A 14,485-nucleotide genomic window follows, 5' to 3' on the forward strand; every position below is an offset into this window, starting at 1 on the left:
ACTGGTAGAAATGCAGTAGCATGCAGAGCTGCTGTGGGAGGCTGGGCAGAGGAGAGGAGCCCTTCCCTTGGCTCTGAATGCCCTGGCTCGGTGGAGGGGGGAAATGAAGCGATTCCATTTAGCAGTTTCAGTAACCTCACCCCCCTCTCCTTTGGCCTGAGCTGTCTCTTACCAAGTTCTGATCTTAACGTTTCCAAGACACTACAGGAACTCAAATTTTGCTAGGTTACCAAAAAACTAGAGTGGGAGTATGTTGGGGAGGAGAATTCCCCTGCTTCCCTCCCCAGAACAGCCTCTATCCTGCAGATAATGACACTCAGCTGGGATACCACAAACCAGGGCAGGGCTCTGAAAACCATTCTGGGCTGGGACTTTGGTTTTGGCTGAAATTGAATCCTAACCCTGATGAAAGATTTAAAGCTATCTGTTCCTTTTTTTTTTTTTAACATTTGAGCCTATGTTTTGTAACCAGCCCCACAGGTAAAGCTTTCCTGTGCAGTCCTTGCCCAGCTCTGATCTGACATATTTCCAGAGAGACTCAGGATCCTTATCACTTTATGAAAAATGAGATTTACATTCCCGTATCACACGGGCACTTTGAAAATGTTATCCCTGACTCCAGATAAATGGCTCATACATTTTAATGCCGTTATTAGAAATTGAATTGACAACACTTATCCTCAGTGGAAATTGCTCTGCAGCTCAGGGGAAAATGTACAGAGAGCACTGGTGGAGACTTCTGAGAGCTCTTGTCATCTTGAGATGTGTGTGCTGCTGGTGCAGTGTGTCTGCTGAATGAGAAGAGCAAGGTTTGATATTTACCAGAAAAAGGGGAAAGCACAAGTGCAGGGGCTGAGACAGCAATGGGGCTTCAAATATCTCAAAGATCTTCTGGGCAGAAAGGGAGAGCAAAGTGGTGGGGGAACATGGGCTTCTCTGGCCTGTGTGTCCCAGGGTGTTGGGGAGATGTTGCACACAAGTGCTTTATTTGCTGTCTCAGTAAGTGTAGAGAAAGTGAACTGATGAGTGCTGCCTGAAACTGGCACTGGGTGAAGTGCTGCTGAGGTGCTCAGGCTGGTGACAGAAGCAGCAAGGAACTGCAACAAGGAAACCCACTCAAAGCAGGTTGCTTTTAGAACAAAGTCTTTTAAATGGTAAATAAACTTGCAAGAACTGGCTGATGTCTGCTCCTCTCGGGGATGTGGCCTTTGACATCAAATCTCTGCAGCCTCTGAGCTGGGAGCTCCTGAGAGTGGAGGGAGGAAGGGGGACGCAACTGGCAAAATCCCCAATGTGGTACCAAAGAAGCGCTTGTGAACCTGAAGCCACTCCAAGGTGAAGAGTTTCCACTTCTCCTGCCCTTGTTGTGCAGTGTGGCCCAGCCTGGCCTGGCCTTTGTGGTGGGTGTTGGGATGCCAGGAAGTTGACCTCTTCTTCCATTTTAAACTGCGCTTATCTGAAGCTGGAAGTTAAATCAAACCTTCCTAAAGCAGAGGTTTATGAAAATAACTCTTGTGACTAATCCAACCCCTTAGGCCTTGCTGGAGGAGACTTTGCAGCTTTGTTTTTCCTTGTAAAGAATGCTCAGCATATGTCCTGACAATTAGTCAGAGTGCCCAAAAATACCCATCAGCCCTGCAAGCTGATCCCTTCAGCTCCTGGAGGGGAGACAGACACAGGGTTATGCACTGTGGGGCTTTGGGAAAGGTTATTTTTAAAATGGCCACATAACAAGGGTGATCTGGTCCTTTCAGCCACCAGCTCTGGCTAACAACTGACAGTGCAGACAGCCAAATGTTGATCTTGCTCGAGGGGACTGTCCTGCCCAGGGTGTTGGGCTGCTTCTCCTGCTAAAGCATGTGCCAGTGCTGGCTCTGTCAGCTCTAAATCAGTGCTGAGGGCATGGCCCTGTGGCCTGTGCCAAGTTTGGGCAGTGCTTTGATGGTGTGCTGGATGCCAGGTAGTCTTCCCAGCTGGCATGCCAATGCTTGGAAGGGCACGTCCTCATCAGAGAGGTGGCCTGTCTTCACCCTTAGCCAGGCAGCCCTTTCCTGAGGGCTTTTGCTTTGCCCTTCTCTAACCACCTGAGCTGATGTTTTCTATCCTCAGTGTCTCGTACGTGCTGAATTTCTGGAGAGTGTTTTGCCAGAATCACAGTCCATCCACAAACAGCCCTTTCTTCTCCTCCCCTGAAAGTCAAGGTCTGTAAGGGGAAATTCCCAGGCTCCTTGGTGCCACAGAGCACTGCTGGTGTGGGGATTTGGCTTGGCCCCTGTCCTGTGTGGGCAGAGGATGGAGGTCTGCAGAACCATCTGCCCAGCAGCTTCCTGGGAATGTGGTATTTTCCTAGGAAACATCACATGGAAAGCATTTCCAGGCTTTGGAGGAAGAGTTGGGCAGAGCTTGCAACACCCACCTTGTGAGACTTCCTTGCTGCCAGGTCCTGGATGAGCACAGGAGGGTGTCAGGGGATGCTGGAGAGCGTGTGTGTTGTGGCTGATGTCTGGGTAGCTGCTAATCTCTGACTCCTAGCGGGTAGATTTCTAAAGAATGACCCAGCTTTCAAACAGTGAAGCAAACCAGCAGCTGAACTTGCTTCCATGAGCTCCACAGTGAGCTGTTTACCCTCCCTGAGGCAGAGCACTGCCCAGCCAGCTCTGTGCCCATGAGAAGGAACTGGGAGCTACTGGAAGTGCTGAGATCCTGCTGGACACTGTGAAATATTATTTCAGTGAAGGCTCACTCACTGCTTGGTGAAGCCCTGACATGAGCATTAATTGTGTGGGTATGGCAGGATTATATTGCTGTGCCTGTTCCTCACACCTCATCTGTCCTGGGAAAGACTGCTGTGCTGCCTGGCTGGGTCACTGGGGTATTTATTTGACAGGGACTTGAGTTACTTTTCTCAGCTCTGAAGCTAGGGCTAAGCCACATGGGGAAAGCTGTGACTGGCAAATATCTGCCTCATGTTTGGCTCCACTGGTCATTCCCCTGCCCATGAGTGCAACTGAACTTGAACAAAGACCTAAGGTTGGCCAAGATGGCCCTAAGGAACTCACTGCCCTAACTGGAGTTTTGTGGAGTGTGAAGTTTTGGAGTAATGGGCTGGGGAATAACTGAGTTCTGGTGCAGCTGGTTGGCCCCATGGCTCCTCCCAGGTCACATCACCTGGCAGAAGGGACTGAGAGTCATCACAGCACTGCTGGGTGGGTCTGTGTGTGACACAGTTGTAGGGCTGCTGGGGAGGAAGAGGTAAATGCAGTATTTGAAGATTTTTAGCCCAATTATGAGCCTGCTGCTCTTATGAGGCTTCTGAATCAGACCAGTCTTGGCAGTACATGTGACCCTGTCTCCCAAGAGGAGTGGAGGAAGTCTTTGTCTCCCCTTAGGGTTGTGTGACCTCCATGGACACCTTCACACCAGTGGTCTTCCCCTTGCAGTCCATGGAGGGGCTGTGGGCAGCCTGCTGAGCCTCCAGCCCACTGCCTGCACGCTCACAGCAGAAGGACTTGGCAGACAGAGCTGGGAAGAGAAACATGGCTCATGTTTAAGCAAGTGCATTTAAAGACAAAGACATCAATCTTTCTAAGGGATTTTAAAAACTCTTCAGCCTTTTGGGGCTGTTCCTTTTTGAGTTTAAAACTGAAGGTCTAAATCTAACTGTTGGGACTACAGCAGGCACTCAAGATCCTTAGTGCTGGGAGATGCAGCCTTGGCATCTTATCTGTAATGCAAGAAAGAGGAGCAGGGATAGGAGGAAATTGACTTTATTTTGAAGTTGATTCAAAACCAGCTCTGCCCAGCACCTGCTGCAGCCTCTCCTCTCCCCAGTCTTCTCTGGAGCCGGGAGCTGCCATGGGGCTGATTGATGCCTGCATCCCACCCCACTGCCATAGCCAGCATGGGGAACAGGAGCTGAACAAAGCCTTGGGACTACAAAGCAGCTCCTGATTTATGCACAGACACTCCCCCAGGCCCCAGTGTCACTTGGCTCCCAGCAGCAGTGAGAGGTCTGCCATGTCAGCAACAGGTGAAGGGAAGAAGTGCCAGTCAGGAGCGTGTGTGGAGGGGAGCCACAGAGCAGATGGCAGCAGGGAAATAAATTTGGAGCTGCCACAGGAATAGTCCTGGAAACAGTCCAGCCTGTGGATGGAGGCAGATGGGGAAGGACTTGGTTTATATCTCTTCCTGGTTTTGCTTTTTTTCAGAAGGGTTTATTTCCAGCTCTGTTATCTCTGACCATTCCTTCCTATTGCTACGCCCTTATCCCTCTTTTCCCTCTTCTTATCCTGTCTTCTTTTCTGCCTTTTGTTTCTACTCACACTCTATCTGGGCTCTGACTGTTGCCCACCCTGCATCTGCTTCCTTATAAACCTATTCCAGATTCCTCTACCCCTGCCTTCACAGCTGACCCAAAAAACTTCCCTTGGCACTGAAAGGCTCAGCTCACTGCTGTGACCCAGCTGTGAGCTGGAGCTCAGCCTGGAAGAATCCTGCCTTTGGCACATCTTGCCACTTTCCTTCTCTCCTGTCCCTGGGAGGTGGTTCCCTGGGAACACCAGGGCTCACCGGGTGCCTGGGGTGTTCATTCCCCTGTCCCTGCAGTGATGTCCTTGCTGGTTTTCTCTGGATGTGGGTGCATCCCAGCTGTCTCTGCCTTGTGTTCCTGTGGGCGCCTGTGGGGTGATTCAGGGGTGCCGAGGCACATCCTTGTGCACAGAGCTGGATTTGAGACTTCTAGGACATTTTTGGGATACTTCACATAGAAACTGTCCAGTTTTGAAAGGATGAGGTAGAAAATTCCTGTTTAGGTGTGAGTGTGTCATGCAGGGTCTCTGACTGGGGGGACAGAGACCAGCATCCCCTGGCAGTGCTCTCTGGCTGATGTGCAAACACTGCCCTGCAGTGCCTGCTGCCAGTGCTGGGAGCAGGAGGAGTGTTGGATACTGAGTGCTTGGAGAGCTGGATCAGCCCCCAGTGCCAGTCCTTGTGCCTGTCCAGCATTTCTTTGGCACTGGGGACTGCTGCCTCTTATGTCTCTCTGATGGATCAGCTACAGCTGCAAAGATCTTTTCCTTGGAGAGAGCTGTATCTATGTCCTCTCTCCTCTCAAACCAAACTCTCTTATTGGTGGTCTTCCTGTAAACTTTGCCCTTGTACTAGAACAAGCAAAGAAATGTTTTTTAAAAGCTGTTTTATTTCTGCCTCTGAAGAGCCAAGGAAGTTTATGGCTGAGATCTGCTGGGCAGGAGTGCTTTGCTGTGGGAAGACACTCACATGCAACCTGAGACATATAAAATAGAATTTAAAAAAATTGATCTGCCCTCAGGTCAGGAAGGGTAGGGAGCAATGTGGGACTCTCATTTTCTGGGGAGCCTGGTGAATGGCAGTGTGCCCTTCTGTGCAGGTGCACTGTGCATTGCCAGCAGCATGTATGGAAGCAGGAGGCACAGCATTACTTTAGGAGGTGCACAGGTGCTCTGCTGCTGGTATTTACTGCTGCTTTCTTTGATCATGGTGACTAATAGTTCATCAATGCCTGGCTTAGAGCAGCTCTCTTTAGGAGTTTCTGCCTGTTGAATGACAGCAGGATGTGTGAGCAAGCTGAGAGACCCAGACCTTTTCTGGCAGGATTCTTAGGGCAAGAAAATACTCTGGAAATCACAACGTGAATCATTTGTTTATCCCAGCGGATGACACTATGGCCCAGCCATGCTGCTCTGCAGTCAGACCCGTTGGGTGGGATCAGCGTGTCCAGGGCAGCTCCCTGGAAAACCTACAGGACAGGTTTAATGTTGAAAACATGACATCCCAAGCCTGCTGTGCCCTGCTGTGCACTCACTGGTGTATTTGTAGCACTCTTCCCTATGGGACCTGTGGGTGCCTGGTGCACAGACAGGGGTTCAGGCAGGGCTGGCACAGCCCCATTCTGGGGCACCCTCTTTCTCCTGGAGGTGTCTGCTCCTTGAATATTTCATGGGGCACTGATGTCTCTCCTTGGCACTTGTGCTACACCTGCAGCACATCTGTATTTAATCACCTGGGCTTGTGGGGATGAGGAGAGTCTTGGGAAGTAAAAGGGAGTTGTCCCAAGTTGTCTGGCTAAAACCAGGCCAGAAACCAAGAGCAGCAGTAAGGTTGTTCCATTCCTTCTGCTGGACCAATAGGCCAGAGATTCAAACAAAATGGCCTTTAATTAAAAAGTGCTCTGTGTCTTTTTAGAGTGAGCTGTGCCAGGGAGCTCCATAGGCATCCCCACTTCTGGGTCTCCCTCCTGTTTCTTGGCCAAACTTTCTCCCCCTCCTCCCTGCTCCAGCCCAAGCCTGTCGTGGTGCTGTGGACACACGTGTGTTTGTGCACATGAAATGACACCCAAGTGTCCATCCCTGCTCTCCACACCCCTCTGCAGCTGCCAAACTGCTGCTGGCTGCAGCCACCTCCGCTCGGGGCGTGGCAGCGCTGGCACCCGCAGGGACTCTGCTCCATCAGCCAGGATGGGAGCCAAGGCTTCTGGTGGGAGTACCTGGGCATTCTGGGGAAAGCAGGAAATGACAGCTGGGTGGGAGGGTGCCAGGGCTTTGTGTAGGGAGCTGGAAAGGAATGAGAATGGTTAATGGTGCAAACTCTCCGTGCATTGCCAAAAATGAACTCATGTCTGTAAATATTACACTGTGCACAGCAAGATTAGAACAGGAAAATACCAGTTGTTAGGGTTCCTGTTGCCATCTGAATTATGCAAACAATTTGCTGGAGTTTATGGATGAGCTGGGGCAGAATAACATTGGGTTTTTCCTCGCCAAAGTGTTTCAGTGCATTTGTGTTTTAGCACGTTTCCCAGCCTCAATCTGCTGCACCAGTGGATCCACGCTGAGCTCCTTTGGAATGGCATGCCATCAAGAGGGGCCTTTTCCAGGCCATGTTGGAAACTTGGGGATGTCAGGTGGCTGGTGAGATTCTGAGCTTGTGCTGCCTGGGGGTCTAAGATGGGTGTGAAGGCTCAGGGGCTCACCAAGCCCAGTGCCGAGGCTGGAGCCTGTGGCTGAGGAGCTCCTGGGAAGCAGAGATGTTCCTGGCTTAGCAGGGCTGCTCTTCAGAGGCCAGACACCACCACGATGGGCTCCCTGGAAGGAATGATAAACATTGGCTCTTCCCAGTGGCTGTCAGGAGGTTCAGTGACTTTCCCACGGCCGTGCAGTGCGTCAGTGGGAGGCAGGATTAGCAGCTGGGCCTCCCTGGCCCCCGGCCCTGAGCGTCCCCAGCAGTTGCATAACCCAGGGTGAGTGTGGAGCTGCTGCAGCCTGGGGGTCCCCACAGGAGGGACCCACAGCTCCCTCCCCTCCTGCTGTGACTTGGGTGGAAACAGGTCAGCTGGAGCCATGGAGCTGGGATCTTCCTGAGAGCTTTGGGGACACCTGAGTCCAGAGGACAGAGGCATGAGCAGTGCCTCTTGAGCCATGCTAGATGCTAGAGAAGCCCCACATCATCACACCCATCTTTCTAAGTGCTGCTCTTCAGGGATTTGCTCCCTTTGAGCAGTTAATGCTGTGAGCCTCCAAAAGGAAAAAGCTGGGGAAGGACCAGGAATGGCAGCATGAAGTTTCTCTCCATGTTGAGAGCAAATCCAAGCCACTCATGAATGTATGTGCTGGTATTTCTGTGGGCTGTCAGCTGAGTCCTCTGGGGTACAGCCACATCCTTTCTGGGCCAGAAGACAGCCCCTTGCTGGCTCCTGGGGCTGCAGCTCCCCTGGCCCCCACAGGGCTGTGGTCACCTCTTCCCTTCAGCCATGGCAGAGCAGCCTTCGTGTTGGGTCTGTAATTTAGCTCAGGACTGTTACGAGACACAATCTCACTCTAAAGCCAAGGCCAAATAGTACCAGCATGGGGTCAAGTTCATGAGTTCATTCTGCCTTTGGGACTAATTTGGGTGCTGAGTAGCTGGGCAGGTATTTGACTGTTGCCTGCAGAGACCTAGAGGTCTCAGGATCCTATTCTTCTCCCTCAGATCACCTAAAATGGTAAGAATTTCCAAGGGGGATTAAGGTTGAGATCTCTGGGGAGGGGAGTGGACATCTGGTAGGAGTCCTGTCCATATTAATAGCCTCAGTTTAAATGTATGTTATCAAATGGGACAGCTCCTTATCAGCCTGTGAACTCCATTACCTGAGGGGCTGCTGGTGACTTTGGGCTGCTGACCATGGCTTTCCACAGGCACACAGGTAAAGTGGCTGTGCTGACAGGTGTTGTGGGAGTACACCTGGTAAACGGGGAGGAAGGTTTTGCTAAAAGGCTCCTGTACCAGAGAAACTTTGAATGCAGACTTAAACCCCTGCAATCTGCAGCTGTAACTCCTGATGGCAAATGGGCTGATAACCAGTGGGAGACTGGTGCTGGAGCACAGTGCTGGGGGCCTCATTTGTTTTGTAAAATGCATTGGATTTTAAATGTTTTTGTATCTGCTGCTGTGGGAAGGCTGAGGCTCAGCTGATATTTGAGCAAGTCTTGGTGAAAATGGGGGAGAATTCTCCTCCTTTTAGCAAGTTTATTGCAGTGAGCAGAGAAACCAGGGCAGAGGGGAGACCAGAGTGTAAACTCAGATGGTTTGCTCTGCTCTGGTTGGAAGTTTGTGGTTAGTTCCTCTTCTCTGTTTATCTTTTAGTTCAGATGGGCTGACCCTTACCAGTGATAGGAAAATGTTAATTTTTCCATTAGCACTGACAGGAATCTTGAGAACATATTTTACATGTCAGGATGGGTGTCTTCCCATCTTGACTCATTCCTTTAGCCCTGCAGCTGAAGACAATCAGAAGCTCTTCGGGAATTTTGAGAGCCTATCTCCCTCTTAGCAGCTGTTTTTGTGCATATCCAGGGTGTATTCACAGCCCTAAGCACAGAGGCACAGCAGTGCCATTGTGTCTCTTGGTGAGACACAGCCCCGAGGGTGTGTGTGCTGGGGACAGGGTGGGCACAGCTCCTGTGGCACCAAACTCACCAAGGCTGCTGCACACCAGGAGCCAGGGCTGCTCCTGAGACTTGGCAGCAGAGACACTCCTCAAAGCTGGGCAGAAGAGGCACAGTTTGCTGTCAGCTCCCTGCTCACCTCCCCAAGATGAGGCACACACCTGAGGCTGCTTGCACAGCACGAAACTGCTTGGGATTTGGTGGTGGGATGCACATACATGTTATGCAGGGCACCACTGAGTAAAATCTGACTTCTGTGGTATCATTTGATATAAGAAGGTGCTTAACTTCAGCCCACAAGACTGACCAATGCTGTAGCATCCTTCCATTACACTCCCAGCTATATGATTTTTTCTTTCTCATCTTCCTCAGGGGATGTCCCCTGGAGCAAGACTTGATGCTCTGCTGTGATATAAAATGCTGCAGGCTGTTCTGAGCAGCTGCTGAGGTTGGACTGCTGCTGCCAAACAGTCACAGCACAGTGTCTGATCCTGCAGACCACTGGGAACCCCAGGGCAGCTGTGGGGGTATCACAGTGCCTGCTCAGGGCGGGGCTGGATCCTACAGAGCAGGAGGAAATCTCATTTTGGCACCTGGGAACACCTGGGTGTGAGAAGGGCATCCAGCTGCTGAGGTGGGGCAGACCAGTGCTTAGCTGGGAACACAACAGGGGAGTCTCAAAGGACAAAACTTAATGCAGTCACAGAGCTAGTTACTGACCAGGATTCGTTGTGTTTTGAAAATTTTGGACTTTGCTGCTTAAACGCTGCCTGAAGTGCTCAGCCTGACTCGAGGCAGTGGTGCCTTGTTAGCCTGCACTGAGTGCCAAAGCAATCCCTGGGGAAAGTGTTTGCAGGGCTGGACCAGTGATTTTTAACAAATGGCATGTCCCTACTTCCCTGGGGAACTGTGAAGATTTAGTAATGACTGGGATGTGCTCACACATGGTGGCAATAGGACCGTAGGGAATGTTTTTGGCAAGTGCCTTAGGAACTTGGAGCTGTTCTTGCTCTAAATAAAGAAGCTTTCCTTTTATCAACAGATTAATTTTTGAATTATAGAGTATGAGACTTGCACGTGTCCCAGCCTGGCAATGGGAGAGCAGAGCTCTGGTATTTTCAGCCCAAATGAAAGGCTTTAAGAGATTTCTTTTCTTTCTTTTCCTGGGCTTTGCAAATGTTGGTTGCCCAGGGCATTGTGCCAGCACAGTCCTGAGTGTCACTTTGCATTTGGGATTAACAGGACCCTTCTTTTAAGGGTTTCCCAGGTATTTATAGCAAACCATGCGACCTTGCAGAGAGGAATGCTGAGAATAGTAACTCAGGTGACAGAGCAGGGCTGCCAGGACTGATCTGAAGCAGGCAGGTGTAGCCAGTGCCTGGCAGTGTGGGGCTGTGTACTCAGTCTGCTGAGAAAAAATAAAACTAATGTAGAATCAAAAAGCTCTTTTTCTTCCATATGCAACTGTGTGTAGGGCAGAGGGTTAACAACTCCAACCTCATCTTCTTTCTTAAGTGGCAGAATAATCTGTAAAGTGTAAGTAGAGTCTCTCTGGTTGTGTTTAGAGACTACACTTCAACTTCTTCCTTGGTGGTTTATCACATTTAAACATATTCCCCAGAGACATTAACACATAGCCTGTGCTAAGTGCTTTGCTTATCAGCCATGTTTCAGCTTCCTTCCCTGAGTGCTTTGGTTCCACTTATTGTGCAAACCACTGTGATGCTGCTTTGGGTTTTTGGCTGAACTGGGATGAACCGGCCCAGGGTGATGCAGGAGCCCAGCAGGAGGCAGGGGTTGTGTGGGTGCAGCAGTTTTTGTGGGGTGGCAGTTCTTAGGTCTGTACCCTTTCCATCCCATAGCTGGCCATGCTGCAGGTGCAGATGTGGCCCTGACCCTCAGTCAGCCCTGTGGCTGCTCGGTGTTGGTGCCCTTGGAAGCCCCTGGGGCCCAAGTGTTTGAGGTCTCTGAAGGATGGAAGGATCTCTGGTTTTGTAAAGTGGAAGATGCTTTCAGGGGACAAGTGGCAAACTGGCACCTCTGTGGTCAGGTAAACGTTAGGGTTGTATTCCAGTGGGTCTTTGTGCCAAATACCCTGATATCTGAGAAGGCCACAGGCCTGGCCTTCTGCCCTCCAGCTGTGGCCAAATCCATCAGGGAGCTACATTTGGAGACCACCCTGCCAGGGCTGGTGGGACAGGGATCCCTTGCTTAGAGTGAGATTCATTTCTGGAAGTATGGCTGCATTTTTCTCCATCTTATTGAGGGTCCTCTAGGCGATTTAAGGATGGGCACATTCTGCATTTTCCCCTCCCCCCAGCTGCTTGTGCTCGCTGTTTTCACCTGCTTCTCTCCAGCACAACAATCCTCTGCACATGCCTGGGAGGGGGAATAGTTCCAGCCTGTCCAAGCTTTTCCTCTGCTTTCTAAATCCCATTCTATGGCCTCAGTGCCAGGCTGACATGGGGTTTGGATCAGTGCATGTCCTCAGGGTATGAGATTCTCCTGGGGCTAAGAAAGAGACCAGTCTGTCACCTCAAAGGTGCCATAGTCTGGTGTAAAGGTACAGCCACAGAAACTTGTGTTCAAGTGACTTCCCAGCTAAAACATCTGCAGGTACTGCTCTCATTTTCAGCACAGCATTGAGAAAAGAAGCACAGAGGTTCAGTGCTCTGGGTTTTAGTGGTGGTTTGGTGAGTGCCCTCCCTGGTTTTGGGTTGCTGTAGCACTGTTGTACTCCTGGTGTGGGTCCCTACCCTGTGCTCAGCATCTGCTGTGTGGGAAGGGATGATGAGGGCACTGAATAAAGACCCTGAGGAAGTGATTTTTCCATATACCCAGAGTACCCCTGGTTTCATAACTTGCCTACTTTTCAGACAGCAAAGGCAGGCCAGGGTTAATATACCTGAAAGCTCTGGAAAGTTGTGCTTTGGGGACCTGGTGCAGCTGGAGGGTGAACAGGTTATTTAGGAGATAACTCCAAACCCAAGACCTGCTGCCAAGCAGGCTTCAGATATACATTTATTCTTATACAGAGCACGAGAAATATCTGCTCTGTTTACCTTCCATGAGAGAGGACAGGACTGCTGAGGGGACCAGCTGCAGGACACTACATGAAGCTGAGCTCTGAAGTGTCCACAGATGTTCGCTCCATTTGGGGAAAATAATCTGGTGGTCCCAGCACAGCTGCCACTGGCCTGGGGCCCCACTCTGTCACACACTGGTGGCTTCCAGGGCTCTTGTGCACCCTACCCTGGCCAGGCTGGTCCTGTTCCTGTGGCTGCTGTGGGCTCTGGACATGGCACAGGTGAGCAGAGCCCATGAGCAGCCAGCACATCTGCAGGGCAATGCAACCCTGCATCTTCACTGCAGGCAAGGGGACAGAGGTGCCTCTCCTGGCTCTAGATCAGGAATTCAGGGATGATAGTGCTGGGGGCAGGAAGCCTCTGGAGAAACTAGAAGCAAATTCATGCCCCTGCCTGTGCATGAGAGGGGCTTTCTGGTGTGTGAGATGGCACGAGGGAGGCAGAAGCTGCTGGCACAGCCCAGTCTGGGGGCCCCAGCCTGGTGTTAATTTGCCTGTGGAGCTACAGAGCTGCTGTGATAAATGTGTCTCACATTAGCAGGTGATGTGTTACATGGGAACACAGGGTTGTGCTGCTCTCTGAGCCATGCTTTCTAGATTATGTGTTCAGGCTGAAAGCAACCCTAAACCTGAGATCAGGGACATTTCAATACCATTTGTCCTGGACTCTGCAATTGCATTTCTTCCAGATAAGACCTACCTGCTTGCTAGAGCTCTGCAGAGCCGGTGTGGCTCACATTGTTTCCATGTTTCCCAGCTGTTTATCTGTTTCATTTGCTTGAACAGGTACCTCAAAGCCCTTGGTGTAGCTGTCAGCAGGACATGGCATCCCCTGGCCTTGCCAAGGGATTATTTCTAGACCTTGGTCCCTCCACAAAGTACAATTCCTACCAGCTTGGCCTCCAGCCTGCCTCTGTCAGTTTTAGGGACAGGAATACGGTGTGAACAGAGCCTCCACCTCTGCTGCAGTCTCCCTGTGTGAAACTTTTCTTTAGGGCTCTCTGTCCTGCTCTCTGAAATAGAAATCCTTCAGTTTGTTCTGGTCCTGTGTTATTGAGAGGGTGACAAAGAGGAGATAGTGTGAAGACTCTTGGATTTTCAAGCCTGCAAGGTAGCAGTGTGAGTCCCACTCTTCCTGGGCCCAGACGTGGCAGATGCTCTGCTGTGATGGCAAAGTGTTCATGTGCCTGCTCCTCTGGCTTTGTACCCAGCAGGGCTGGGCTGGTCCTGGAGCTGCAGGGCTCTGGTGAGGCTGGGCCCTGTAGCTGATGGTACATCTGGAATTATTGGGGTGGGCAAGTGTCCGTGCAAATCCTGTGAGCCTTAGGCCATAACAGGGCAGACCAAGAGCATCCTGCAGCCAAGGGTGAGCCCAGCAGGGTCCCACTGACCCTGCCTTGTTGTGAGGGCACAGCCAGGAGTGACACACCCTCTCTGCACCCCAGGTTTGGTGAATAAAGGCACATCGTGCTGGGCTTGGAGCAGCAGGGCTGGAATGAGCACTGTTGTACCCTGAGCTCTGTGAGGAACAGGCTCCAGGGTAGCCCCAGGGCTGGGTGGGGTGGTCCAAGGTGAGGCCACGTGATGGAGGCAGCAGCAATTTGTATGGCCTGACCCTGTCCTTTCCCTCCCTTCCTCTGTCAGGAAGAGAGGACATTTCCTCTTGGCAGTGCCTGCTGTCCGACCACAGCCACATTTCCCATTGGGTTGGTGATGATGCAGAAGGTTCAAGGCTGTGTCCCTGTGTTGGCTGTGCAGGGAAATGGGCTCTGCAGTGCTGGGGCTCTGGGGGCACCAGTGGCAGGGAGGGAGCTGCCTCTGTGGGCCTCCATGGGCTTCTGTAACTCTCATGTTCTCTCCCTGCAAGTGCTCCAGGTCAGGTTGGATCAGGCTTTAGGCAACCTGATGTAGTGGCTGGCACCCCTGTCCATAGCAGGGGGTTTGGAACAAGAAGATCTTTAAGGTTCCTTCAAACCCAAACCAGTCCAGGATTCTCTGAATCCTGATGGAGCCCTTGTAGCCCTTTGCAAGAGTGTTGGTGGCTTCTGCTGAGGAAGGGTGCATGGAAGGGAGGGAGCCATTAGCAGGAGACTGGGAGTGCAGGAAGGGATGGGTGTCTGGGGAGAAAGTGTGAGCCAGAGTGGAAAATCCTCCAGTCAAGATTCCCCACACCCGCTGACAGCTCCCTGGCCGTGGTGGAACATCAGACCTTGGCAGAGTCTTGATGGTGTGAACTGAAAAATATCTCTCCATGGAGGCAGATTTTTTCTTGGTTTTTTTTTCTTTTTTCTTTTTTTTTTTTCCCTTATGATTTTATGTGTGAAAGCCTGGTGAAAAGAGGCAGCTGGAAGCTGCACAACTATCCAGCACAAAAGGCCTTGGAGGGCTGCAGCTGGCTGTGGGTTCAGGCTGGAAACATGGAAACAATTCCACTCTGCTT

At 51.2% G+C, this 14,485-nt stretch overlaps 1 protein-coding gene across 2 annotated transcripts in view; it reads left to right on the top strand.

The window, feature by feature from the left end:
- Positions 1 to 14,485, top strand: part of FHL1 (four and a half LIM domains 1) — a 29,213-nt gene that overhangs the window by 9,641 nt on the left and 5,087 nt on the right. The gene's annotated exons all lie outside the window — the stretch shown is intronic.

This window comes from Fringilla coelebs (assembly GCF_963513975.1).
Source record: "Fringilla coelebs genome assembly, chromosome: 11".
Classification (NCBI taxonomy): domain Eukaryota; kingdom Metazoa; phylum Chordata; class Aves; order Passeriformes; family Fringillidae; genus Fringilla; species Fringilla coelebs.